Consider the following 27,065-nt stretch of genomic DNA (forward strand, 5'->3'; position numbering starts at 1 on the left):
TTTCTTTTATTAAGTAAAGAATCCTTGTCAATAAATATTTGCAGCCCGATCTACTGTTACCATGTCCTTGCAGTGGGTGTTCACTAAGAGGTATCTGTGGGGGTGTAATAGTTATCTTTTCTCTCTGTTTCACTGTTGAGTCAGTACCCCTTTAAACATGTGAGTGACAAAACACTGAGCACAAATCTCACAGGTGTCATAAGAGAATGCTGCGGGGTGGAATGCTGGCAGAATAAACAGCAGTGAATGTTACCTTAGCCAGCTCTGACCAGTGGGTAATCACGGGCATATAAATTACAGGTTCTCTCTGGAGAACAGAATTATTTTCTGAGTCATTTCCAGAGCCTCTGAAGTGGCCCTTCCTGTGGCTAGAGATCTATTGTGCTGAGGTAAGATTTTAGCTGTGGGCCCTCGTGGAGGAGGCATGAAGAGACTAGAAAACACACTCCTAGGAACTAGAGCTGGAAGAAATAATTGGATCTGACACTCTCATTTCATGAAAAAGGAAAGTGAAACCTAAAAGATGTGCCCAGTTAGAGGCCTAGACTGCTAGTTAGAGGCCTATAGTCCCAGGATCCAGGAGGCCTGCCTCCAGTTCACTGGCTTTGGTTTGATTTTATTCAGTTTAAATGTTAGCAGTTTATCCTTTTGCAGAAGTAACAGGCTATCGTCACTGAAGTCACACAGATCTGTGTTAGAGTCACTGCTCCACCTGTTCCAAGTTTATATTCTTCTGAACCTTGATTTATTCATTTAAAAAAAGGGCATAATAAGCCCACCTAGTAGGATTATTGTGCTAATTTGTTTAAACGTATATGAAGGGTCTGGTACATACTAGATTCAAATACAGATATTATTGTTATTTCTCTAGGAGATGGGGGTGGATCTCTGCTACCTCTAATTTTAATAGCAACTTGCACTTGCTATAGCACCTTTTTGGTGACCAAATCTTGCCTCATCTCTCCAGCTTTGGGCTTTATGTAGATTCAGCTTCCACATGGGCTTCTCTTGGGAATTGAGTGTTTATTTTTTAAGTATTTCTAGCCACCTAATAATCTTGTTCTTGTTGCAGTATCCTGAATTGTTAGGAGGAAATCTCTAGTCCCCTTAACCTCTGAGGACCAAAAGAAATAGATTCTCACTTTCTATACCAGCCTGATTCTCTCTCGTGTGAGACAACTGAAGTTGTCCTTGAAATATTAACCAGTGAGTTGAAAGCCCCGGGCTGGGGGTGGGGGTGAGGGTGAGGTAGGATAGTGAGGTGTAAGAGACCCTACCAGAGCTCAGCTTTAGCTGTGATGAGCAAGGCAAAGAACTGATGGTTCTCAAATGCAGTAGTAGTTCAAGGCACCAGAACATAAGTCACTAATTAGGGTCTGATCCTTTCCTTGGAATTGAGGTCTCCATGGCTCTGCTGAGCTGCTGGGTTTGAGCAGGCCAAGGTTAAATAGAGGCAGCTGCAGATGAGTCTGGGGCAGTATGTGTACATGTGCATGTGCATAGTGGTTATTGTTAACTAACCTATAGCAAGACTTGTGTAAATCACCTCCCTCTTTATTGTTTTTCCTAGGAAAAGGGGATGGCACTAAGTACCTTGCTTGGCCTGCAGGCCATGAGGGAGAGAGTTGCCTAGAACATTTGGGAGCCTGAAGGAAAAGCCTGACAGGAAAAGCAGTGATACAACAGTAAGTCAGAAGGCAGGCTGAATTTAGCTTCCTCTTCTTGCTGGTACAAGGGAGGAAATAGTGTGGAAAGAGCGGGCTGGCTAAGCTCTGGCTCCTGCTTGTCCTGTTGATAAATAGATGCCTCAGATTCTTATCTTATGGAAGCAGTCCCTTCCCTGCTGTCACCAGAAAATGGCGGGGGGGGGGAAGGAAGTGGGGAAAAATACTGCATCAGAAAAATAATGGAAAATAACCAAGAAATGGAGGGTGGAAAAATGAAGGCCTTCGGGGCTTTGGCATTTTGCATAGTGGTCCATCCTGGAATTGAATTGAATGCGATCCATGAAATGCATCTTTAAATTAATAGTATGCTGCTGAAAAATTTCAAGCTGGAAACAACTATGACAATCATCCATGGTAGCCTTTCTGTCTTATGGATGAGGCATCTCAGGCCCAGAAAAGCAAAGGGACCCACGTGAGGTGAGGCGCACACAGCTGGGGAGGGGCTGACCTGAATCCATCATTCTGCTCCACTTCCCCGTGGTGTGTCCTTGGAATTGTTCCAGGCATGCCAAGCGCATCTGGTTTCCCCCTCTCTGCGATCCTGCCTGTCCCCACCAACCCTTTCACCACAAGTAGAGAGCGGCTCCTGTCAACAGAGAGAAAGGAAGGCTCCTGAAGTCAGGTGTGAAGCCAAGAAGAGAGGGGCCCTCTGTCTCCCCAGTCCTCAGAGTTGTGTTCATTTCAAATAAGATTTGGGCGACATGGTTCAACGCCAGCCAAGAAATAGCAATAATGGTCCCTGATTCCACAGCTAATAAATGCTATTTTTCTTGCACATTTCCCACAGTTTAATCTAACTTGACTTTTCTAGTTCCACCCTCTCTCTCTGTCTGTCTCATCTGTTGCACTCACTGTTGCCAGAACTTTCCGTGTCACTCTTCTGGTCACAAGTCTATAGCACTGAACCCTTTGGGGCTCCCACTGCCTGTGGCTTAAAGCCTAATCTCCTTAGCTTGCTATTCAAGGTCCAGGAGAGATGAGTTCCACTTGTCCTATAGCAATTGAGCTTATAATGAAACACTTCTCTAGAAAACTCCAAGCAGCTGAGCCCCAAACAAATTCTGGTGAGGATCACCCTAGGGTTTGTTAAGAAAACCAAAAAGCCAACCCTGAGACTTCTGCGTTAACATCTGAAGCAAAGTTAAAATGGACCACCCTCAGTGATGGGATGTTGTCCAGCCCTCGGTTACATTTTAAACATTCCATTCATTTACAACTGATACTATTCTACTTTTTGTTTCGAAATTGGCCCTGCCTACTAGTTGAGCTGTGAAATTACACTGGCAAATTTATTTCATTTTTCTAATGACGGTGGTACCCCCTCGATTTTTTTGTTTTGTTTTGGTTTTGGTTTATGCTAAGAAAGGCTTGATGTCCCTTGTGGTAAGGAGAAAATCACCTTAAAAATCTAAATTTTCTGACAGCCTCTTCAATAAATGGTGCTGGGAGAATTGGATAGCCAAGTGCAAAAGAATGAAACTGGACTGCTATTTGTCACCATGTACCAAAGTTAATTCAAAATGGATCAAAGACTTAAGCATAAGACCTGACACAATAAACTGCATAGAAGAAAACATAGGTACTAAACTTATGGACCTTGGGTTCAAAGAGCATTTTATGAATTTGACTCCAAAGGCAATGGAAGTAAAAGCTAAAATAAACGAATGGGACTATATGAAACTTAAAAGCTTCTGCACAGCAAAAGAAACCATCGACAAAATAAAGAGACCACCAACTGAATGGGAGAAGATTTTTGCAAATAGTGCCTCCGATAAGGGGCTAATATCCAGAACATACAAGGAACTCATGCAACTCAACAACAACAAAAAAAACAACCCAATTGAAAAATGGGCAGAGGACTTGAAGAGACATTTCTCCAAAGAGGACATACAAATGGCAAATAGACATATGAAAAAATGCTCAACATCACTAATCATCAGAGAAATGCAAATCAAAACCACAATGAGATATCACCTCACCCCAGTCAGAATGGCTATCATCAGCAAGACAAATAGTAACAAATGTTGGAGAGGTTGTGGAGAAAAAGGAACCCTCATACACTGTTGGTGGGAATGCAGACTGGTGCAGCCATTATGGAAGGCAGTGTGGAGGTTCCTCAAAGAATTACGAATAGAATTGCCGTATGACCCAGCAATCCCTCTCCTGGGTATCTACCCCAAAAATATGAAAACATTTATACATAAAGACACCTGTGCTCCAATGTTCATTGCAGCTTTGTTTACGGTGGCCAAGACATGGAAACAACCAAAATGTCCTTCGATAGATGAATGGATAAAGAAGTTGTGGTATATATACACAATGGAATACTATTTGGCGGTAAGAAAAGATGATATATGAACATTTGTGACAACATGGATGGATCTTGAGAGTGTAATGCTGAGCGAAATAAGTCAGACAGAAAAAGCAGAGAACCATGTGATTTCACTGATATGTGGTATATAAACCAAAAACAACAAAAGAACAAGACAAACAAATGAGAAACAGAAACTCATAGACACAGACAATAGTTTAGTGGTTATCAGAGGGTAAGGGGGGTGGGGGGTGGGAGATGAGGGTAAGGGGGATCAAATATATGGTGATTGAAGGAGAACTGACTCTGGGTGGTGAACACACAATGGGATTTATAGATGATGTAATACAGAATTGTACACCTGAAATCTATGTAATTTTACTAACAATTGTCACCCCAATAAATTTAAAAAATAAATTTAAAAAAAATCTAAATTTTCCTATATATAAATTAGGCCTCTAGGCTTGGTGAAGTTGGGCTCATTAGTTAATGGATTCGTGATGATGGTCCTTGCAAGTGAATTCTGAAAACTGGGGACATATTGGAGTGATTCAGAACTGAGAAAGAGCCAACTGTTTATTTATGTGTGAGATGTACCTCTTACCCTCAAGCCCAGGACACTGGTAAAGGCTTTGATTAGGGGGAAGGAAAAGCATTTCGCTTCTCCCTGCCCAGCAAAGGCTCCTGCATCTCCCACCCCAGTTCTCCATTTTAAGGGAAAGTACATTAGAAAGAATGAATTCTTTTCCCCTCCTTTTTTTTGTTGACTTATTTTTTGTTTGTTTGTTTTCACTCTCTCATTCAACATTTCCTTAACATGCTCTAGTCCATCAGCAAGATTAAACATTAGAAGTCTCTTAAACTGAACAAAATGGCCTTTCAAATTACTTCCTTCCTTTCAAATCCCCCCATTCTGTTTTGTTTAATAAATAGCTCTTCGACCTTTAGTTCTCTCATTACAGCCTATTAGTCTTCCTGCACTATGTTCTTACTTTGGGGCTAATCACGCAAGCTCAGCCTTTGCTGAAAGAAATGAGTTCCTGTAGGCAAATGAAAATGTGCTTTCACATTCTAGAATATTAATTTAAGTCTAGAGATGTAGTGTGCATCACTGACAGTTTAGGGCAAATTTTTCTCCCAGCAACCATTCACAGGAAACTCGAGGATCTAGGCCATTGCTTTTGTAAGTAGTAACTTGAAATACATTGGTCTGTTGGGCCTGTAATTTTGTTTATGTGACAATTACATAAGAAGAGTTCAAATCACTTCACTAATTAAGAAAACGAAACCAAGACAACCAGTCTTGAATGCCGTCCTCCACACACTCTAGCCAATTGGGACTTGATATTGTTTTTCTTTTAGCAACAATATTCTGAACAGTGGTTCCTATTTTTATTAACAGGTCTTAGTCTGTTTTTTTTTCCCATTGTAGTTTTAGTTTTTAGCATGTTTGTTGAATGAATAACTAAATAAAAAAAAGAGCCACTCCTTTTCTCTTTATGTAGATGGAGTGACAGAGGCCTAGGAAAGCTCTGCCGTGCCCAGAGTCTCACACACTAAGGCTTTGGACCCCTGGGTCTAATCCTCTGATTAGGCCATGAAGGTAGAGCTGCAAAGTTATTCTTATTCAGGCGCTCATGTAAGATACATTAGGACTGGTCTGTCAGAGAGATTTTTAAAATTATGAATGGGCCATATAGGTGGGAAAGATTTTAGTGTCGAATGTCACGGCGTTTGAATCTTGGCCATAGCCCTCTCTGGCTATGAGAACTTGGGCAAGTCATTTAAATTCAATAATCCTCATATGTAGAATTGGGATAATAATACCTACTTCATAGGATCAAATGAGCAAATGGGAGGCGTTGTTACTATTATCGGAAGTATTATGATGTAGCTCTCTAATTATCCTTGACTTTAAGAAGAATACTCAATAATTTGTCATGTTGGACTCGCATGTGTAAAGAGATAACACCATAATGCTTAATTGACAGTTCTCCCCAGATTCTTTGTGATAGCACCATAGCATTCATTTATAACTGTCAGTTGAAACAGACTTGGGGCAGAAAGGAAGAACACAGGCTAGTCACTAAGATAGTACCGAAACAGAGAAGTCTTGTTTCTATTTTGACCGTTAAGTTCTATAGTGGCATATTTCAGTTGTCTGAATTAGGAATTTATTTCTGGCACGACAGTTTATCCTCATTCAGATATTTTCTTCCTCTGTGTTCTGATGCTGGAATAGAAAGTGTGTCAAAAGTCTGTATGACTAGGAAAGAATTTAAAATGAATCCCAAACCATCTGTATTGTTCGTGCCTGCTTGGAACCAGATACCCAGTCAGCTCAAGGGAAAAATAAAAATAGTCAAAATGGTTGTCTGGCCTCTTTCAGAAAAACAATATTGTCTGATTTTTAAAAATCCTTTTGAGAGTTAATTCTTTCCACGTTTTGTGGATGAGTCATAGTCATTCCATGAATGTATTCTGTATTGAGAGTGACTAATGGATACAGTTTCAAATGTCAGTGTCCACACATGGAGATTACTGACAAGGTTAAACCAGATCCGAGGGCTCTCAGACAAAGTCAGATCATGGTACCCTCTGAGGTGGCATAAGCAGAATCAGCATGAAGTACAAAAGATTTGCCCCTTACAGAAATAACTCAACCACTAGGGAGGTTTATTCGTGGTTGGTGGTTAAACTGGAGCATCTATTAGAACTCCCGAAAAAAGACTAGCTTGTAACTAGTATGAGACAGGCTATGAGTTAGGAAGTTATAACGTGTCTGAGAAAATGTCCTCACAGAATATTCTTATATTATAACAGGGACTGCATAGAGACCAGATAAGGTCTCTATCTTCCACCGGAAGAATTTGCTAAAGTTTCTCCAACACTAAGGAAAGGGGGAAAAAAGACTCTCTCTTTGAAGGGCACAACTATTCCTGTAGCCTGAAATGTGTTCTTGGGTGGAATTTGGAAGAATTCTCTAGTCTCTGTTGCAGCCTAGATGGCACATTTCATGGGACTGTCTAACTCCATTAATCCTGATAACGTGCTCACAGGTCATCTTTGATCACTCATTTGCTTTGCTCACTGTCCTGATACCAGGAAGGGGATAACCTGGGCGACACTCACAGCATCCCCCACTGCATGTGACTATATTAGCTTCTGGTTAACAAAGTATCCTCACAGGATTGGGGGCACATGGCTTGATTCTGCAGCGCTATAAGACTTTTGATAGAACTGGTAAAATAGAGGTTCTCTACCTCATAAGCCTGATCAGACTATGAGACAATTATGGCCCTATGAAGCCCTGCCTGAGAAGTCAGTTTTTGGATTGCCCTCTCTTTTCCTTCTTTTTTCAATATAATCTTTACTGAAACACCACCTGTTTTTGGCCGAAACATATTCCTCAGAAGGAACTTAAACAGAAAATGTGAATTCCATTGATTAAAAAAAATATATCTATCACGGTAAACTTGGTACACACTAAATTAAATGCACTATTATGATTAACTCAGGCGAAACACCTAGCCCCTGAAGGAGAAATGGTTTGGGAATTGTCTGTTGTCACTTTCTTGGGTATTACCAATCTTGCTTAAACTCATCCAGTTACCCAATTATCTGGTCCCTGGGATACTGACTCTAATAACCTGCCACTTACAGTGAACTTTGGATGAACTTTGCTCCATTATCAAATGATGGCAGCCATGAACTCTTTCTTCTGAGGCACACTGTTTTCTGTGTGATCTCCAGGTGAGTGATGGCATTGATCGTATATATCCTCTAGACTAGAAAATGTGTTACACTTATCTATAACCAGCTTTGTAATGTGACAGATGGACCAATACAGCATGGGGGTAACAAGTTGTGGGTATTCTAAACGAGGTCCTGGAATGAACCTCTGAGCAACTGCAATCAGTTGTTTCCATCCATTCTGATGGATTTATGCAATGAAAGGGGGGCAGAGATGGCAGAGAGTGGGAAAATGCTATGTTATCGATCCTTGGGAAGTAGCAGCTTGGTATGGTGGAAAAAGCACTGAACTGAGAATCAGAAAATCTAGTCATAGTGCTACTTTTTAGCTGAGCAAACTTTAGCAAGTGGTTTTCTCTCGCTGACTCTCAGTTTCTACTCCTGTAAAAGGAGTGGTTAGTTGAGATGATCTCTATTGGATGAGAGATGGGGGAAAGGTGGCCAGAAAATTGGAAGTGGAAAATAGCCAATCTCAGAAATATAAATGCGCAGATTAACTTGACTATAAGGTGAAATTTAAGACCATAAGTTTGGATAAATTTTTAGGAGGGTGTAGATGGGTGAAAAATTCAATTCTGTTTACAAAGGAGGGCTGGCATCCTGGAGTCTGAAACTCTATCTCTGATGTGCTCTGTGTGAAGGCAACTTCATCTTTCTGAAAACTCCCTCATCTAGAAAATAGAGAGGCAGTGATCATTTATACGCAAGCAGGAACAGCATATTATTTATAGAACCACCAGGAATTAAGATGCCTTCTGTTCAGGTTGTGCCTCTGTAATCTCTGGCAGTTTGAAAAGAGGAGGCAGGGGAGGGTGTGTAAAGCAGGGGAAGAAGGTCATGTCCGTGTGCTGGGTATGCTGTTCGTGTTTTTTGGTGAGAATGCTCTCATGTAGCAGCGACCCAGGATCTGATAGACCAACTGGTTGTAATGAAGGAACTGTATCTTAACAGTGAGCAATGGAAAACTTGGAGCTGCACAAATACTTCATCATCACATTGTGTGTTACATTGGATTATGCTCAAATGACGAATGAAATTCCTGAAGACAGCACAGAACAGGGCAAAATACTGTGACTAAGAGGCTGGTGTAGGCCCTAGTCCTTGTACTGCCATTACCTTGTTGGCTGACCTTGGGCAAGTCACTTAAGAGCTCTGGGTTTTAATTACTTCAACTGTAAAACAGGGAAAGGAGAAGACTGAGATGATTTCTGTGGTTGCTTCTTTCTAGCTGTGAGATTAGACTTCATGATTCTTTCATCTGCCTATGAATCAGCCTTGAATTCAATGATATTCCTAAAAATATTCATAAAAACCCTTTTCAAAAACTAAACTCTAGCCTGAATAAATACATCCACCCAGCTGCATTCAAGACTTTTCAGAATCCTTCCCATATGACCTCGCATCATTACCAGCCAGGTCTCTAATCACATCAGCTTGCACATATATCATTTCCATCCACACTTCCAGCATTTGCTTTTGCTGTTCCCATTTCTACAATAGCCACACGAGAAAATATTACATATAATTCAAAGGACAGTTCCATTGTAATTTCTCTATGAAGATAAATTGTTCCCTGGTTTCTCCTTGGAGGCTCCCTCACACCATGTTTCAGCATATGTCATATTGCATGCATAATTATGGAGTTTACATCTGACTGTCAGATTGTTGGTGATTTGAGGGCAGGGATTGTGTCCAGTGCTGTCTAGTCCCATGCTTGTCAGAAGGTAAGAGTCACAAAGAGACCCAATGTTTCTTCAATGAACTGCAATGGTGGTGGTTTTCAGAATCAAGATTCACTGATTTTGGGTTCTCAATGCCAACCGTTAGTCTAGGCCTTGCATTGTGGGCATGTTACCCTATTGGGACTCCTTGACCCTGCTGAAGTTGAAGGGGGCTTCTTGTAGAGCTTCTGAGGGCCAGTTGAAAACGAGTGATCTCTGACCCCGTATTTTACTTCTCTATAAAATTATTGGAAGTTCAGTAATGATTCTGAGCTGCTATAAGCCGCACATGAGTATGGCTAAATTTCACATGGGGAAGAAGACCAAAAGTAAATTCTCTCTGTGTGTATCCATTGGGAAATCAGGGTCTATGAACCCCACATTACTCCGACTGATATTTCTCAGTGGAGGAGTGCTATTGCTATTTTGGGTGGGTTACTGATTTATTGTGCAGGAGTGTCCGGCTTAGTGCAGGATATTTAGCATTCCTAAGCCTAGTCCACCAAAAGCCAGTAGAAATACCCACCTCCTAGTGTTTGTGACAATAAAAAGTACCCCTCAGTGAGATGGCACTGCCTCAGATTGGGAACCATTGATTTTAGAAGAAACCATAAGGCCTCCCATATTGTAAATACCATTTTCCAGACATGCAAGTTTAAGTCCAAGATCTTCTAACCCTAAAGACATTGATTTACTGTCAACCCTTGTTCAGGACTAGGTATCAACAAATTAAAAGTTATTTTTGACTGACAGGGACTGGAAGGATGGAACGCTTATTTCTTCATTTGTACAGAATGTATGGTTTACAAGGAATTTTAACAAATGCTATCTCATTTGCCCTTCTTATGATATGAGGGACAGTTTCCATTTCCCCTATTTTAAAGGTAAGGAAGCTGAGTCTTGAAGAAGTTGTATGGTGCTGGCTCAAGTCTCGTAACCCTGTCAATGCTGACACTGGAAATCAGGTCTCAGCTGACTCCTAGGTCATCCCACACCCCACAAAATAGCTAGAAAAACAGAGGCAAAAGTAGAGTTATGCATTCCATAATGGCCTTTGGTGTTGGTGGGATATGTAGCTAGTTGACCAAGCTGGAAACTAAAGGTAAAGAATATATACGTGTACATATACGCACAAACATATATATGTATACTTGGCTGCTATCTTAGCCTTCCCAACTTATTAGACATATCATATTAAGTGCTAGATGCCCATCAACAGCTTAGCACAAATTAAAATCCACAGTGAAATAGATGAGTACTGTGGTGTACTGTATTTATGACTAATTTGGTAAGGTAGGTTTAATGACAAGAAAACAAATTTCACACATGATTTTGAAAGTTTTAGTCTGACTCTTGACCCAAGCCCACCACCGGGAAATGATACTCTTGAAGCTCTTCCTCTCAGCCTTAAAAGCTGTCTAGATCATCACTTTGAGTAAAAAAGCTAGAGCAGAAGCCAGAAGACTCCACTGAACAGTAAAGATGTAGAGGAATGACTTTCGTTGCCTTAGAAGGTGCTGGATCCTGCACCAGCCTCCATCCATTTCTGGCAACGCAGGCCATTCACACATTTTGGGAAACACAGCACAGTGGTCCTCATAGCACTCAGTAGCCTGCAAAGCACCAACATTCAATACTGAACCATCGAAACAATTGATCAATGGCATCATTTACAAAAAGATAAGAGCCATCTTGTAGGAAGACAATGCAGATACCTATACAGCTTCACCAGAACCACAGACCCAAGGTTCTAGCCACCCTCTTCATTGCTTTTTTTAGGCAGAAAATATAGATGAAATGGAAATTTCCCAGAAAAGAGGCCTGTGGGCTAATTGGCCCATAAATGACACACAGCAGTTATCTGAGAGACTCATGGTTTTCAAAGAGGCAGTGTAGCATGATGGTTAAGAGCACAAACTATTTGCTGTATGAATTTGGGAAGGTTATTTTACTACTTTGGGATCCAGGTTTTTCACCTGTAAAATGAGGACAATAATGTTACCAACATTATAGGGTCATAGTAAATGTAAATAAGAATTTGCTATCACCTTCGTCATTACTATTATTGTTACTGGGTGAAATGTTGGCACGAAATGTCAGAGCTTCCAACAAGTAATGATGGAAAACTAAGACTCTTGATTGATTTTTGATTATTTGGGCTGAATGAAGTTGAGTATGGATTATTCACGCCCTTGTCACCATTTCATAGAATGCTATTGTTTACGGGACTTGAAACACTACTTAATCCAAATTTCTTGTTTTAGAGATGAGGATGATGAAGATACGAGCGAGGAGTTTAATCCTTGCCCAAATTCTTACAGCAAGGGTTCTGGGGTTTTGAATCTTTTTCTTCTGACTCATAGTTCCAGCCATGAAATTTTTACCTACTGACTGTCCTTAACCAGTAGTTCTTTCACCTGGGAGTGCAAAGGGAAATAATCTGAAATCCAAAAACCTCCATTTTCCCACTCTGAGCAGCTCTGGTAAAAAGTTGGTAGCAGAGGTTAAACTCATTGACTAAGTAAGTTTTTATGACTAATAAAAAGATGCATGATGTTAAAAGATGCAAAGAGCAGTGGATTGAGAGAGAAGAGGCTCAAGTGTCACTTCTGCCTCTGTTATTAACTTGGGTGGCTATTCACAGCCTCAATTTCTCTGTTTGTAAAATGAGAGAGTAGGGTTATGTAGTTGTTACAAGATATTGGCACAATAATATATTATACTATAAATATAATCTCTAATGAATAGTTATGTCTTTACAATTATGAAGACCATTTTGTCATTAGAATGTTCAAACACCTGGATGCATTTTTTTTTAAAAATTTGCTGATTATTTAAAAATCAAACAGAGAAAAACAATTTTAAAAAATGAACAGGGCCTTGGACACCAGCTTGCTATTTGTAGGAAAGTTTATTGGGTTGGACTATTTTGCCTTTGGCAAAAGAAAATCAGTTAATTCCAGGCATTTGCTTACTTACTGACTTGCTAGGATAGAATGATCTATTTTTTCTTTCATTTTTGTCAGTAATCACCAGTTAAAACTCTTAAAACAATTATCCCTAGAAAAGGATAATATTCTGTGACCTGTGAGACTGTGATGTCACCAGGTCTCCTCTAACTACTATATGTGTTTTCCTCTAAGTTAAGCTCCTTCTGAATTTAGGAACAATAGCAATTGCCTGCAACAGTTATGAAGGCCAATCAAATACTTTCTCAAGGAAGTAACAAGTACGTCTTTAAAGTAAAAATGGAAAATAACACACAACTCCATTTAAGCACTGTATTTATGAAATGCAAGACCCTTGGGCTGATGTGTCCCCTTGTTCCCTGGACGAGGGAAGCAAGATACAATTCTCAGGGGCAGTCTGCCTTGGCCATCACTGCCTATGCCCCCAGCGGGGCTTAGAGTGGTTGCCAGGGTAAGATTTGATGTTCTGTGTTTGTCTCCTGTTTTATTTGATAAAGGAAAATGTCACAGGGAATCCTCATTTCTCTGGCTAGATGAGCACATGGCATGAACTGACCTGGAACGATGGCCTGAGCTCAAATATTTATTGAGCACCCATGTGCCAGGCGATAGAAGTTCCACTCACCCAAAGACCATGACATTTCTGTGCCAATATAGGACAGTCCTCAATTATTTTGTTGATTAAGTGAAAGATTGCAAGCACCAGTTTCAAAGCTACATTGTCAGTTCTCATTATTTCCTGTGATGTAAAACCAGTGAAATCCCTCAAGCTAAGGACAGTGAAAATTAAACTCTTTGCAGCTCTGAGGTAATATATTTTTCCCCTTCTAAATCCAGGCCCTTCCATGAGATAAACAAGTCTCATGAAATAAATAAACCATGATTTCCATCAAAAGGTGTTTATTATTAAAGCCAGCATGACCTACTAGAGGCCAGAATTGACAATCTCACTAATTTCCCCTTTAGTAATATAATTCCATATGCAACAGAGGCCTAAAAATGGCATGCTTAACCAGCATCAGGGGCTGAGGGTACATCTCAGCTATTTCTCCGGCAGAACATCCTATAAGTCAATATCCATGCCTTTGTTAAGACTTAATAAAGGCTTAACAAAGGCAAACTAGGTCCTTAAGAAAGGAAATAACCTGCCAGAGCTCCTGGAACTAGAGATAGCATCTAGAGCCCTTAGCCGTACTCAGCTTGATTTCTTAAGTGCTTTGCCAATAAATAAATAAATAAATAAATAAATAAATAAATAAATAAATAAATAAATAACTTGATTGAGATTTCAGGATGAATAACAACCATAATAAATACAACTAAGAATGATCTTACGGAATAGCTTCTTTTGCAGGCTTATTTTCTATAGTGCCTGAACATTGTATTAACCATTGTGTTGTAAGAGAAAAATATTTAAGAATCAAAATGGTAAACCATTAAAAAAAGGTATGGCTGCATTTGTGCCATCTCCCGACCCAGTCAGGGAACTGTAAGAGCACTCCTACTTGAGGCATAAACACTGTAGATCAAGGTGCCGGGTAAGCAGTAGATGTTATCTAGGTGCTTACGGTTCTACTCACAATCCCAACAGATTTTACCTTAGAGAATGGATGGTATAAAAACCTCTTACTTAAGGTCAGAAACCTTACTGTAACTGCAAGAATTCATTTTTTTAATCAGTTTCTTTTATTTGGGTTAATCAATGCATGAAATAGAATTATTTTTATTCTTATTGATTCATGAGATGTGTAGAAGCTCGTTTCAATTAGTAGTTAGTAAAAATATTCCTTTTAAATGATCTCCCTTCCCCACTCATACTGAGGAATACCCATAATACTTCTTAAATCATCTCTGAACTCCTATTATCATGACAAGATGATTATTGACAATTGATTTAAAACTATTAGTTAAAAAAGTTAAAGCTGTTTCAGAACCACTCAGACTTCCTAGTTTTTGTTTTTGTTTTATCTTGAAGCAAATATCCAGGGACAAATAAACTAAATCACAAATAATATTTCAATTCATTGTACCTAACCAACCAGAAATTTCCACAACTAAAACATTCTTTTCTTTAGCATTCTACATTTCAGTGAAAAATGACAACAAAAGCAAATTACATTTATAACAGGGATTAGAAACATTCAGAAATGCATTCAGTTTAAACTACCCTATTTGTTTATTAGTATCCTATCCTATCCTATCCATCTTATCCTATCCAACCCTATCCTAATGAAATTATCAGGCATTACAGATTCAATCATGCTCCTTACAAAGTACTTTCATATACCTACACTTTGAGTCTCACAGTCGCCCTTTGAGATAGGTATGGAAATTCTCATCAACATTTTACAAATGAACAAATAGAGCTATAGAGGGCCTTATAATGTCACCAAGTAGTAAGTGGCACCCAAACTAACTCCAAGTACTGTAGTCTTTCCATATTTATCATACTATACTTACTAAGATAAGATGCACATACATATCCACATATACATGTTATTATATGTAGATGTGATATATATATATATATATATATATATATATATATATATATATATATATATATATACTCACGGGTATATAAGAATTTTCAAGTTATTTCTAAGTTGGAATTCAAGACCCACCATGGAATATTTTATTCTATGGTAAAATGGAATCCATATGAAGCAAACCCCAGAGTTCACCAGCTCCTTCAATGAGTCATGTGCTCTCTTTGCTAGCCTTATTGTCTTGCTCATCTTTGGGCTTCTGCGGATGTTCTAGGCACAAGTGGCTTTTTCTCCTTTCTTGGCAGAAGTTTCAAAGCACAGTCCCAAGTCCTTTTCCTCAATTTCAAGTTCTCAGTTGCTGTGAAAATTTTTTTTAGCACTTTCTAAAGCAACATTGTTCAATAGAACTTTCTGTAATGCTGGAAATGTTCTATATTTGCACTGTCCAATAAGGTAGCCAGTAGCCATATATGGTTGTTGAGCACTTAAAATATGGCTGGTGTGATTCTGGAACTGAATTTTTAGCTACATGTGGCTAGTGACTACAGTATTGAATAGAGTAATTCTATGTAGTTTAAGATTCTGGTTCATAGGACCCAGAGAACCCTAGCAAGAGCGTCCTTGCAGAATGACTCAGTGAGGGTACAACAGAAGTTACGTATTTAATTATGCGTTATATCTTAATTAGTTCTAGAGGGGGTTTGAATCATAATGTTGGTAAGCAGTAAAAAGGCATATAGTGATCTTTAAGTAAGGATAACAAATAGGGGAACTATATAGTGGTAAATATTAAGAGAAAGAGCAGAACAGTGCTATTTGAATTGAATTGAATTTGGGCTGAAACAGAGCAAAAAGAAATGAATAGGACATCAGGTTCTTCTGTATGTTAGAGTGGACTAGAACTCTAGGACCATCTCCAATGAAATTATCTATTTGATAGAACTGTGAAGACTCAATAACATGATTTAGCACAGTGCCTAGCCATGTGGTAAGCATTTGATAGATATTAGCACTTATAATGACCATTTGTTTCTGCCTACAAATTTTTAAGGCTTCTTCCAAGCCCCTAAGAGAACATAGGAAAGTGCTTAGGGTAATTAATTTTGGAAAATTGTTTTGTTGGGAATAGATCACAGAGAGGAGATAGGGACAACATAAAGGCAAGCAGAGAAATGTCACACTGCCATCCCCATTTACAAATGGCTGCCATAGGGAGAACTGTTATTGAGAAAAATGGGTCAGATGTCTCAGGTATGTTGGGTCAGACACCACTGGAACAGTGAGACCCAGAATGGAAAGAATAGGAAGAAAAAGTAGCTAAGAGGACTGCTTGTATTTTAGGTGTTTTTATTTGTGGTATGTTACTGAATATAGTTCAGTAATGGTGATGTTCTTATCAAAGATAACCAAAGAAGGCAGCATGGAAGAGTATTGGCGGCACCAGGGGTGTAGTGGAAAGTGCATTGGCCCTGGAATCAACTCAGTTAGGTTCCAATCCTAACATTTCAGTCACATGACTTAGATTAATGTCCATCTTTTGGTCCCCAAATACTCCTTCTTGTGAAACAACAGTGCTGAATGACTTTAAGGTTATTCCTGCCCTAAAATTCAAGAGTACAGCTTTGAATATGAAAACACCTGTGGGCTCTAGACCTTCAGATTCCTTGAAGCTCTTCTGCTTTTTCAGGAAAGTCTGCTGTGTTAGTCCTCTAACTTGTTCTCGGAATCCTGAAGTTCAAGTTGTGTGAACAACGGTATCTCAAGCAGCATGCACAGAAGCAGTTGGACTGGTGGGAGTGAGTGACAATGGGTGGGTGGAAAGAGGAAAGGGTTGGAAGAGAGAGTAGTGTGTGTGAAAAAGAAAGCAGTGCTTCCTCCTTTGATGTTCTCCTGCTATATTCCCCAATGACAGCAATATGTAATAACAGGTATATGTGTATGTGCATATATATATGTGCATCTTATCTTAGTAATTATATATGACATATAATGATAAATAGCTTGGACTTTGGAGTTAAGCAGACCTGAATTTGAGTCCAACCTCTGAATTTGAGATACCTAACTTCAGTTTTCTGTGATACTTATGGTTAGCAGGCATTGTGAAGTTTAAATGAGATATTACCTACAAGATAGTAAGTGTTCAGTAAACATTCTCTTAACTTGGTCTCCCCAAATTGGCTTAATTCTTTTCCCATCTGACCCATAAAATAAAAGGCTAGTCAAAGAAACAAACATGCAGGGCTGCTTAGAGATCTTTATCTAGAGGATGTAAACAAGGTGCGGGGTGGGGGGAAGGGGAGCGAAAGGGGCTGAAGAGAGAAAAAGCCATAGCCAGGAATAGGAAGCCCAGTCCCTCCGTTAATGAAGCCTCTTCCGTGATGTAGCCTCACAATTCTTTGGTTTCCGAAAGCCACAGAAGTGTTTTTTTAGAATAGCACCCCTAACTGCTTTCCCAACACTTTACCAAGTGTTGATTCACCGGAAGATTCACCGCGCAGGCAGAGGAAACAGAACGAGGCACAACACGTTTCCTGGTCCCCACCCGAAGTTTGCTAAGCTGGATACGCGCCCTGCTCCTCTACCCAGGAGTACGGGGAAGCTCCTTCCAAGTAGAGTCCGGGGGAAGGAAGAGCACCTTTACCAGTCTCTCTACGTCGATGCTTCCGCCTGACCCCCTTTACTGGGTTCTAACGCAGTTTCTGCTTGTGGGAAATGCTGGCAAGCGGTGAGCCGCCAGTGTCCTGGCAGGTTAGCTTCCCACCTCGGAGAACTTTCAGCACCGCGGACAGCACCATCGCCGCAGTTTGCTCGGCAGCCCAGACTCCTGCTTGGGGTTATCCTGCCCTAATGTTCTCCCGGACCCCTTATCCCAGGGCGGGGTGGGGGCCGTGAAGGGGGGAGACGGGTTATCATTTTGTGGTCCTTGGTCAACTCCCTCCAGTGACTGGCCCCGCAGTTCCGCGAGAATCCCTTCCCCAGAGCCGGTTCCTTTGCATCTCTCAGTTCAAGACCTCACTGAACCTAGCTTAGAACAGGTAGTGGGGTCAGGTGTGCCAGGAGCAGACGAGAGCCCTGCTGCTCCAGCCTTCCACCTCCCCCTTCCTTTCGCTTCTAGTCGTTTGGCGACTTCTGTCTTACTCTTTAATCACAATATAAAATACACAATGGGGGGGGGTCAGAAGGGAGAAGGAGATTTGGGGCTGCGTCTTGCGAGGCCACACTGCCCTACTCTGGCCCTCTGGACTCGTAGGAAACTGCTATGCTTTAGAATGGGAGAGGAGAGGAGGTTCTGACCGGGTAAATAAGTAAGGGCCAGAATGCTTTCCCGGGGCTGCCCTCTCTGGCCAGGGACCTTTCCTGGACACGTCCCCCATCACGTCCTCCTCTCTGCCGCCGGCGTGTCTCCTCTCTCTGGGGACAGATGTCCCTCAGAGCGCACTGGCCTGGTTAGGGCACTGGGCTCAGCTGGAGTCCCTTTGAAGAGTTTGCTCTCAGGTAAAAGGATAGACGTTGTCCCCTCCCTCCCCTCGGGCTGCGGCAGGAAAAGCCTTCTCCTAGGCCGAGAACCGAGAGCCGGGTGTGTGCCAAGGCTAGGAGGAAAGGAGGGGCCCGGCGTCTGTGGACACCCGGGCGGCCCGGACACTACTCGTGGCTCCCTCCTCCGCCTCTCTCCCGGGCGGCGCCGAGGCTGCATTTGCTCCAGTCCCGCCTGGCAGCTCCCATGAGTCGGAGCCCGGCGTCCCCAGACCCTGGACGCTGTCCTGGCCTCATTCCGGGCCAGAGCCTGAGAGACCCCTACGCATCTCCTTCCTTCCTTCAGGGGCCCCTTTCTGGAGGGCGCTCTCTGCCCCCGCGCCATGTTCCTGCTTCCTCCCTCCGGGTGGCTCCGGTTCCTGGTTCATTCAACCAGAGACGATCGTCCCATTTGCGGCGGTCCAGGTGAAACACAGGGGGCGCAGAGAAGGACAGACTGCAGTGAAGAGGGAATTACACTCACCTGAGGGCTGAAGGTGATGAACTGGCTCCCGGGGCTGGTGGCTGGCGGTCCGGACGTAAAGCGCCGGGCTCTGTCTCTTCCACTGTGATGCGCGGTGCTAGTGGCAAAGGAAGATAGAAGGCAGCCGCTGTTGCTGAACAGCTCCTCAATTATTCAGATCGCCCCCCCCCCCAAACACACACTCCGCACCCCTCCCTGCGGCCTGTCAGTCCTCCCTCCAGCTCGCTAGTCTCCGCCTTCCAGGAGTCACGTGGGCGGCCCAATCCCTCACATTACAGAGCCGAAGCTTCTCACCAGAAGACCCCGCACGCAGGCACTCACTCGCTCACTCACTCGCCCACTCACTCATTCGCTGTCTGCCACTCTCAACATCTCCTTGGCCTACTGAGCCTCCGGGTGCCATTTCCAGTATGTCAGGCTGTCCGGAGGCTGAGGGGGCCAGAGATGGACAGTTCTCTGTCCTGGGAAAGCAGGAACAGGCAGGACTTTGCAGTGTCGAAGTGTTGAGGAAGCATCTGCCAGCAGCTCTGAATGAGCTGTCTATTCAGACCGGCTTCCTGCCCTCTGAACGCTTACCGCTCCCCTGGAAGAGCCCTTGCTGCTCTCAAATTTCTTCCACCGTCTTGGCATTATTGAAAAGAAAGGATGGGAGAGACTGATTTCCTCTCTCCTTCTAAAAAAGACATGATCCTATTCCTTCAAAGCTCAAGTAGCCCGAGTTTTTCTTTGTGTTTTCAACGTCTTATAAGTGGAAAGACCGTGGATTTGAGAAGTGAAGACCCACAGCAGGAATTCCAGTCTGTGTGAGCTTGGGTTATTTCACTTCTCCTAGCCGTTCTTTCATCTGGAAAATGACAGGACTGCTATGATAATTAGAAATGATAATGTTCTTGACATTGCCTAGCCCAGTGCTGTACACATACTGAGAACTCAGTAAATGAGAGTTCTTCCCCTGACGGTTAAAATAAATTTCAGAAAATAAGAAGGTTATGATTTGTGCCTGTGGAACGGAGGTATCTTTTGTAAACTTGGAAGGAGGAATGTGTGAAGTCAGGCTAGACAGATAACTAGTCTCAGTGGAGACAGGAGAGGCACAAGGCTTATATTTTTCATTGCTTCTGTTAAGATGAGCATCCCAGAGCTATGTTATATCTTTAAAGGATGAGGACTAGATGGTACCAACCTAGGCATGTTTGGTCTCATCAGAGAATGAATTATTTAATGTGCATTGAGTAGACTGATTTAGATGGAAAGTACCTACATGACTTCTTGCATCTTCTGTCCAAGGCCTTACAAAAATGGGAGCTAATAAATGTAACTCCCTGTCCTTGGAAACAAATTCACTGGGCTTGTGTTTGAGGAGAATACTGGCTGAGTGACACCCTCTCCTGGGATGATGCAGTTCAAATCTACCTGTAGGCTGTGGGTTCTAGCTCAGAGGCACTGTCTCTCCCCAGAAAAATGATTGATTAGTGCCAGGCAGTTTTGGTAAGACCACCGTGTTTCCCCAAGAATAAGACCAGGTCTTACATAAATTTTTGCTCCAAAAGATGCATTAGGGCTTATGTTCAGGGGATGGCATCCTGAAAAATCCTGCTCAGGCTTATTTTCCGGTTAGGTCTTATTTTCAAAGAAACGTGGTACTTAGCTCAAGCTCCTTACTGCCCTGGACTAGCTTCCAGGTCTAAAGTCTTGGCACATCCCAAGAATTTAAGCCTATGATAGTCCTGCAAGGCATTTCAGGCCAAGAAGCTGTGAAACATCGCAGGAAAAGCATAGAGTTAAAGAATCAGAAATTTGGAGTCTTGGTGCGGGCTCTGCCAGTTACTTACTATACGACGTTTGGTAAATCACTCAAACTTTCAGTCTCATTTTTAAAATGGGAAAAGAATGTCTATCGGCCTTCTCCATGAAATAGTGGTAATGTTCAAATGAAATAATGTATCAGAAACCATGCTGTGAAAGGCAAAGAGTAAACAAATGTAAGCTGTTAATTATGGACTAAAGAAAACCCTACATTTATTCTAGTCCAGATGCATTATGAGCATGAAAGAATGAGAAGATGAGATTTGTCACGGAATGGGCAGCTACTAAAGTGTCAGTGTAGTTCTGTCAGTCTGTGTGTGTGCATGTAATTCAAGGGGTATAGTGTTTTGAGTGCTGTATGTTTTCATTTGCACTCTCTTCTGTGATGGGTTTCTGGATTAAATCTCATTTTCCCCCCTGGCTTTTCAGTTAGAACAGCACCAGCCACAATCACAGTGGTTATGAATTTTAATATCTGAGATAAGTTTGTCCCTGTATTTCAGGATAGCAGGGTTTAGACTCTTCTGCCTCTGCTAGGTAAAATTGATTTGGTTTGGGTATTCAAAATGGGTTTGATTTCAAAGAAAAGTATTTAGCACACAGGAGCAACTCCTGGCTACTCCTCATTACCTTGAATGGTGAAATGAGCCTCCAACCCACTGCAGATAAACCCAGTGAAATTCATACACAAACCAGAAACTCCTGAGGAGCTTCCCCCACCCTAAAGCAGAGTCCAGTCCAGTTTTCTGGTTTACTACCTTTTAATATTCTTTAGAAAGTGTTAATTGAGATGTCTTTATATTTCGGGAAACCAAAAAACCAGAAGGCACCAAATGCTTCTATACGTATCATGAAAAAAAAAAAATTGTCCAGACTAGGTAAAATGCTACCTCTTACTCCTAACCGTCTCTGCATTGTCATGAGAAAACATGAGAAATGGAAGAATAAGCATGAAATAATTTAATTTTGCCTAAAATATGGTGCCTTTATAAAGCAGTTACTTGGATGAGAATAAATTTCAGAAAATTTTGGACAGTTTCACCGAAATTGCTCTGGGACTCTAAATAATTTTTTTCAAATTAGTTTTGAAAGCTCAAGTCAACTTTACCCAGCAAAAGGCAGAAAGGGGAGCTTGGGGAACAGGTCTTGCATAGATTACAATGGAAAGTTACACCTTAACAATAATTTCTTGATGAGGTTTCCCTTGGGTCCTACTCCTTTATTATAAGCTCTGATCTTTTGCCTGTTGACTGTTACCGGTGTAAGCCACTGCAGACACTTTCCAGCTGTTGGTAGAGGATTATTGAACCAATGAAGAAAAACGGAGTAGATAAAAATGTAGTTGAGCATTTAGAACCACATACAGGAGGAACAATTGATGCATATCTCGGTTTCAGGGTTAAGCAACAATATGACAGAGTGACTGCGAGTTAGATCTGTAAAATACACATCCCAGTTTTCTTGTTCCAACAATTGGAATATGGGAGTTTTGATTCATTTATTCACCGCTTGACACTTTGCCATACAGCCATGAACAATACAGAAATGGTTCCTGCTCTCCTGGAGCTTACAGAATAGTAAAGTGATTCAGGCCCTAAACAAGAAACAAAGAACAAGTAAACAAAGTAAACAAAGAGACAAACCGTGAGAAAACAAAATAGAGCAATATAATAAGGGGTGCCAGTTTAGTTGAGTGGTAGAGAACTGACAAAAGCACATGCAGGGGCCCAGGTACAAATATTATAAATCTCCAAGGAAGGGGCAATGCCTTCTTACTTAAGGCCTTTTGCCAAAAGCCTGTGCCTTTAGCAGTGTAATCACTAAAATCCTTTATGATTGACCTGCTTGGATAGATTATGGTTAGGCCAGATGCCTTAAAAATAATTACCTGTTTTTGTCTTATGATTCATGATGATGAGCACTCGATGATTTCTTCTAGAAGGATCCCAAGCTCATCAATACCCCTGACTTTTGCCTCTGAGCAGATTCAGAAGCTGAGAAACAGCCTGGCCAGAGGCTGGTCTAGAGCCCTCCAAAGGGAGAGGTGTTTCTGGGCAGCAGAAGAGAAGAGACGACACAGAACCAGATCTCAGCGTATTATAGGCTCACAATAAAGATGTATTGAATAAATAACCTGCTGCTGGGATTCTACCAATTGGACTGGGAATTTATAAGCTAATGACCTGTGAGCGATTATTCTCTAGGTATTTATTAAATTCCAAGAGGAAGAAATGGGATGCTGACCTGAGCATGTTCATTTCATTCTGCCCCAATTTGCAATGAGATACAGCACTCTCCCCACCCCCACCCCCTGCAGAGAGAATAAAATCGCTTAATGAGGAAGGTGTGGAGAGAACTCAGGAGTGTCAGACCAATGAAATGCCCTGACATGGAAGGAAACATTAAAGCAAACGCTTCTTTGCATTTACTATGTGTTTCCTTTAAATCCATTCACTTTTTTATTTAAAGTAACTTGTTTTAAAGAAGTTTGTAACACTACTTTAAATAGAAAACTGGTATCTGTTATAAATACAAGATAATCATTTAAATAAACACATGAAAATAAGACAGTCCTATTATAATCAAGCTAAATACTATTGCCTGTGCAGGAGCATGAGGCTTGCTTTCTCCTCATAAAAAAGAAAATTAGCAACTTTTAGAGGGGTATTAAAGACATTGGCACCAAACAGAGACTTTCTCCATGAAGTAATCAGGAAGATTAAATGACAAGTGAAAAAGGAATAACTTCCTCACTCTGTGATTATAGGCCATTTATTCCTGAGTCCTACTATGATCTAAATCAATATGTCTCCTAACTTTAATGTGCATGGAAATCATCTGGGAACCTTGTTAAAAATGTAGAATTGGATTCAGAAGGTCTGGGTGGAACCCCGAAACTTGCGCTTCTAACATAATCTCAGTGATACTGGTGCACCTGGTTCTTGGACCACTCTTTGAGTAGCAAGGATCTAAAGTGATGCTATGGTCCCACGTTTTGGTTAACTCTTATTTTAGAGATGAGAAAAGTGAGGACTTGGAGTTTATGAATAACCTAAGATCTTATCATTCGATGGTAGATGAGCTAGGGCTAAAATTCATTCCACATGCTTCTCGTCTCTCGATCTAGTGCTCTTTCCCCCCAAAACTGTAGGGGCAATGACTTGCTCCTAGGGCCAAAACTCCCTCTCCAAGGGGCTATGGCTTGAAAGCCACGGTTTGGCCTGCTGTATGCTGTAGGTTATGCTGTGGGAACAGACACGCCCAAACTCTCAGTAGTTTAAGATACCAATTCTGTGGTTCACATTATGTCTCTACTGTGGAGCAGGATGTGCTCTGCTCCATGTAGTCACTCTATAGCATGTTCTGATGTCCCATCTCAACATAATACTCCAGAGTTCACCTTGGCAGGCAGGACCAAAGCTGGAGGACCTTGCACCAGCAACTAAATGCTCTGGCTCGGAAGTGATTCACATCACTACTGCCCACAAACCACAGGCCAGAATGTGGCTCCACTCGGCTGCAATTACAAGGGAGGTGGAGAAGAATGATACTTCCATCTGCCTGGAATGAGAGTTGAATCAGATTCAGTGAACGTTAACAGTCTCTATTAAATATGTCATCTTTCTCTCACTAGAAGTTCTTGATTCTGCCATCTCAATCTTTCCCCTCTTCTCAGGCCTCCCCTACCTAAGTTTCCCAGGCCAAGACGGCCACCACTAGTCCATTCCCCCCTGAGTCCTTCTGTACCACACAGAAGGAAAGGGCAGTATAATGCAGGATGCCAGGAAACTTTGGTGATAGCAGGAGCATCAAAATAGGTAGACCAGTCAGGAAAAGTGGCCACGGTGACTGAGGGAGGGAGAGAGAGAAAGGAAAGAAGTAAGGGAAAGGAAAGGAAATGATCATTTCTTGAGGACCTACTAAATATTAGGCCCTGTATTAGGACATTTACATGATTTTGTCTTCATAACATTCTTCTCAAGTTGTTAGTAGCCTGTTTTACACTCAAACAAACAGCAGCTCAGGGGGCTTATATACATAACTTGTCAAGGTCAACATGAGAGTGAATCAGGATCATTGCCAGACTGTAAATTTAAGAGTTACTTTCAGGAAGTCTAAGAAAGTTACTCTTGCAGAGCAAAGGATTGGTCTTAAAGAATAAAGGACAGGTTCAGACTGACGTTGGAATTCCGGAGACGTGGCTGTGCTATGTGCATGTGGCATGTGCAGACACGTGACTGAAACATCCTGATTCCATGGGGGCTCCTGCAGACTTTCGGGGAGACCAAGCTTCTCCTGAAGCCCTGAAATGCGGCTGTAATAATGACGGCCAGACTGCATGTTGAGGAGTCATCCTTTGGAGCCTGAGAGTGGTGGGAGCTCGAATTGCTCCATATGCTGCTGACGTCATGGTGGGAAGGAGCACAGACTCTGGCGTTGGATAGACCTGGGTTTGTATCCAAGCTCAACTACTTCTTAGTGATTTGGTATTTGGCAAATCATTCAAGTTCTCTGAGACTCAGCATTCCAACCTGTGAAAGGGGATAATAATGCCTAACTGCAGAATTGTGGTGATGATTGGAAGTAATATACACTGTGTCCAGCACGTATTGTTGCTCAATATCAGTGGCTATTCCTAGTGTTATTAGTGATAAGAAAGATGGATGAGAAGGAGACTCAGCCTCCACCTACCTGAGTTCAGCCATGGAACTTTCCTATTCTGAGCCTCCACTTTCTCTTCAGAAACTTAGGGAATGGGAACAGATTTCTTCTAAGAGCTCATCTGTAGACTCAAATCAATGAGCCAGGAGTTGTGTTTCTCCCAGAGAGAGCTAGGGAATAGTCCTGGTGAGCAGTTACACCCAGTGTAGCAGTGATAAGGGGAAGAGCTCATGCTGAATGAAGAGGTCCCTGGGCTCCCTGGCAGAGTTCCTGAGCCCCAGACAGTAGCGAACTTCATCTTGTTGCCATTGCCACCAACCAATGACCCATTATTACATCCATAGGCAATGGAGACATGACTATGGGTCAAAGGGTGGTCTGTTTAGCTACCTTTGCATGTAAGGAAGGCCACATTGCTAAGGAAGCAATGCTCGCTGAGGCAGCAGCTGCGGCAGCAGCTTTGAATACAAAACAAAATGTCAATAAGCATCTGAGAGAATTGAAGGGAGAGGAATGAATGGGATTATTAGCTTGCTCCAGTCTCGTAGCCCATGCTATTGCCACCAAGTGGAGAATGTATTACACCAGTAGTGGGTCTATTATGTCCACAGCAGTTTCCCTTCATAAGATGGGCGGGCAAATCACTACCCTCTGAGTAAGCATTCAGTGATTATTTTATTGTCAGCCTTTTACAGATATGTATCCACCTGCCGTGTATAAGCTTTCTCCTGTTTAATTCAATGACTTTTAGAAAATGAGAATACTTTATTCCATTTACTCATTTCTTAAAGCTCTTAAGAAGACCAGAGACTCTGTAAAGTAGTCTGTCTAGCACATTAGGTGAAAGTGATGAGACAATTTAGAAAGGGAATGAAGTTTTAGCCTTTATCCTCTGCAGGTCTCAGCTGGAACGCCTAAATCATGACCACAGAATCCCCAGGGAGGGAGAGCTGAGGCTGCTGCCCTACTCCCACTCCTTCCACAAAAATGTTATGGTGTTTAATTATCCTTGCATTACCATTGTCTGTGTCTCATTGTGTTAGGTATCAGGAGTGCCTGTAAGATGATTCAGGGCAAGAATCAGTATGTCCTGCTTGGGGGATTCAGTCATCAGATTGGCCAGTCACTGGGCACTGGCCCTTGGCTTGTGTTCTGCTTGGTCTGGGACACCTTCTTCATGTGGCTTGGGGCAATTGCTAGTGAACTTCCAGATCTCAAAACATGACTCGGCCTCTTGGATGAAGTCCTGAACTAAACACCAGCTCACTGCTTTTGAGGTTCTGACCCTGCAAGCCCCACTTTGAATGACCTAGCTTAGCCCTGTGTTATTGCATAGGAGAGACACTGAATTTTTTCTTATTTTGATCTATGTTTATATATCTATGTTCAATAGAGGCTTGAGCCTCTATTCAAATGGTTATCATACAGGAGGTACCCATCTAATGTATAACACTGTTAGGATAAATAAGGATGGCTCTTTTTATCCTTACCCTGCCTTGATAAATAATTGCAAAGTTTTGCTTCATCCACAAGCTCTGTTTCCAGTCTTGAGCTTCTCTGCTCAACGATCTCTACCTTCTGATATGAAGATATGATGATGAAGATGCTGACTATAGTAATAACATCTATG

The 27,065-nt window shown here is 41.7% G+C and overlaps 1 protein-coding gene across 2 annotated transcripts in view; it reads right to left on the reverse strand.

Moving 5' to 3' along the window:
• The window catches only part of SLC7A14 (solute carrier family 7 member 14), a 102,926-nt gene extending 83,488 nt beyond the window's left edge, over nucleotides 1-19,438 (reverse strand). Inside the window, exons 1-2 of one of the 2 annotated variants that reach the window (XM_088794691.1) lie at nucleotides 19,313-19,438; nucleotides 18,968-19,064 (exon numbers count right to left, since the gene is read on the reverse strand). The gene's annotated coding sequence lies outside the window, so the exon portion shown is untranslated. Of the gene's footprint in view, nucleotides 1-18,967; nucleotides 19,220-19,312 lie in introns of those variants that run through there. The other variant, XM_019735313.3, reaches the window with a different exon arrangement.
• Nucleotides 19,439-27,065: the final 7,627 nt, after the last annotated feature.

Source organism: Rhinolophus sinicus, chromosome 17, assembly GCF_057876585.1.
Source record: "Rhinolophus sinicus isolate RSI-liver-muscle chromosome 17, RSI-T2T, whole genome shotgun sequence".
Lineage (NCBI taxonomy): Eukaryota > Metazoa > Chordata > Mammalia > Chiroptera > Rhinolophidae > Rhinolophus > Rhinolophus sinicus.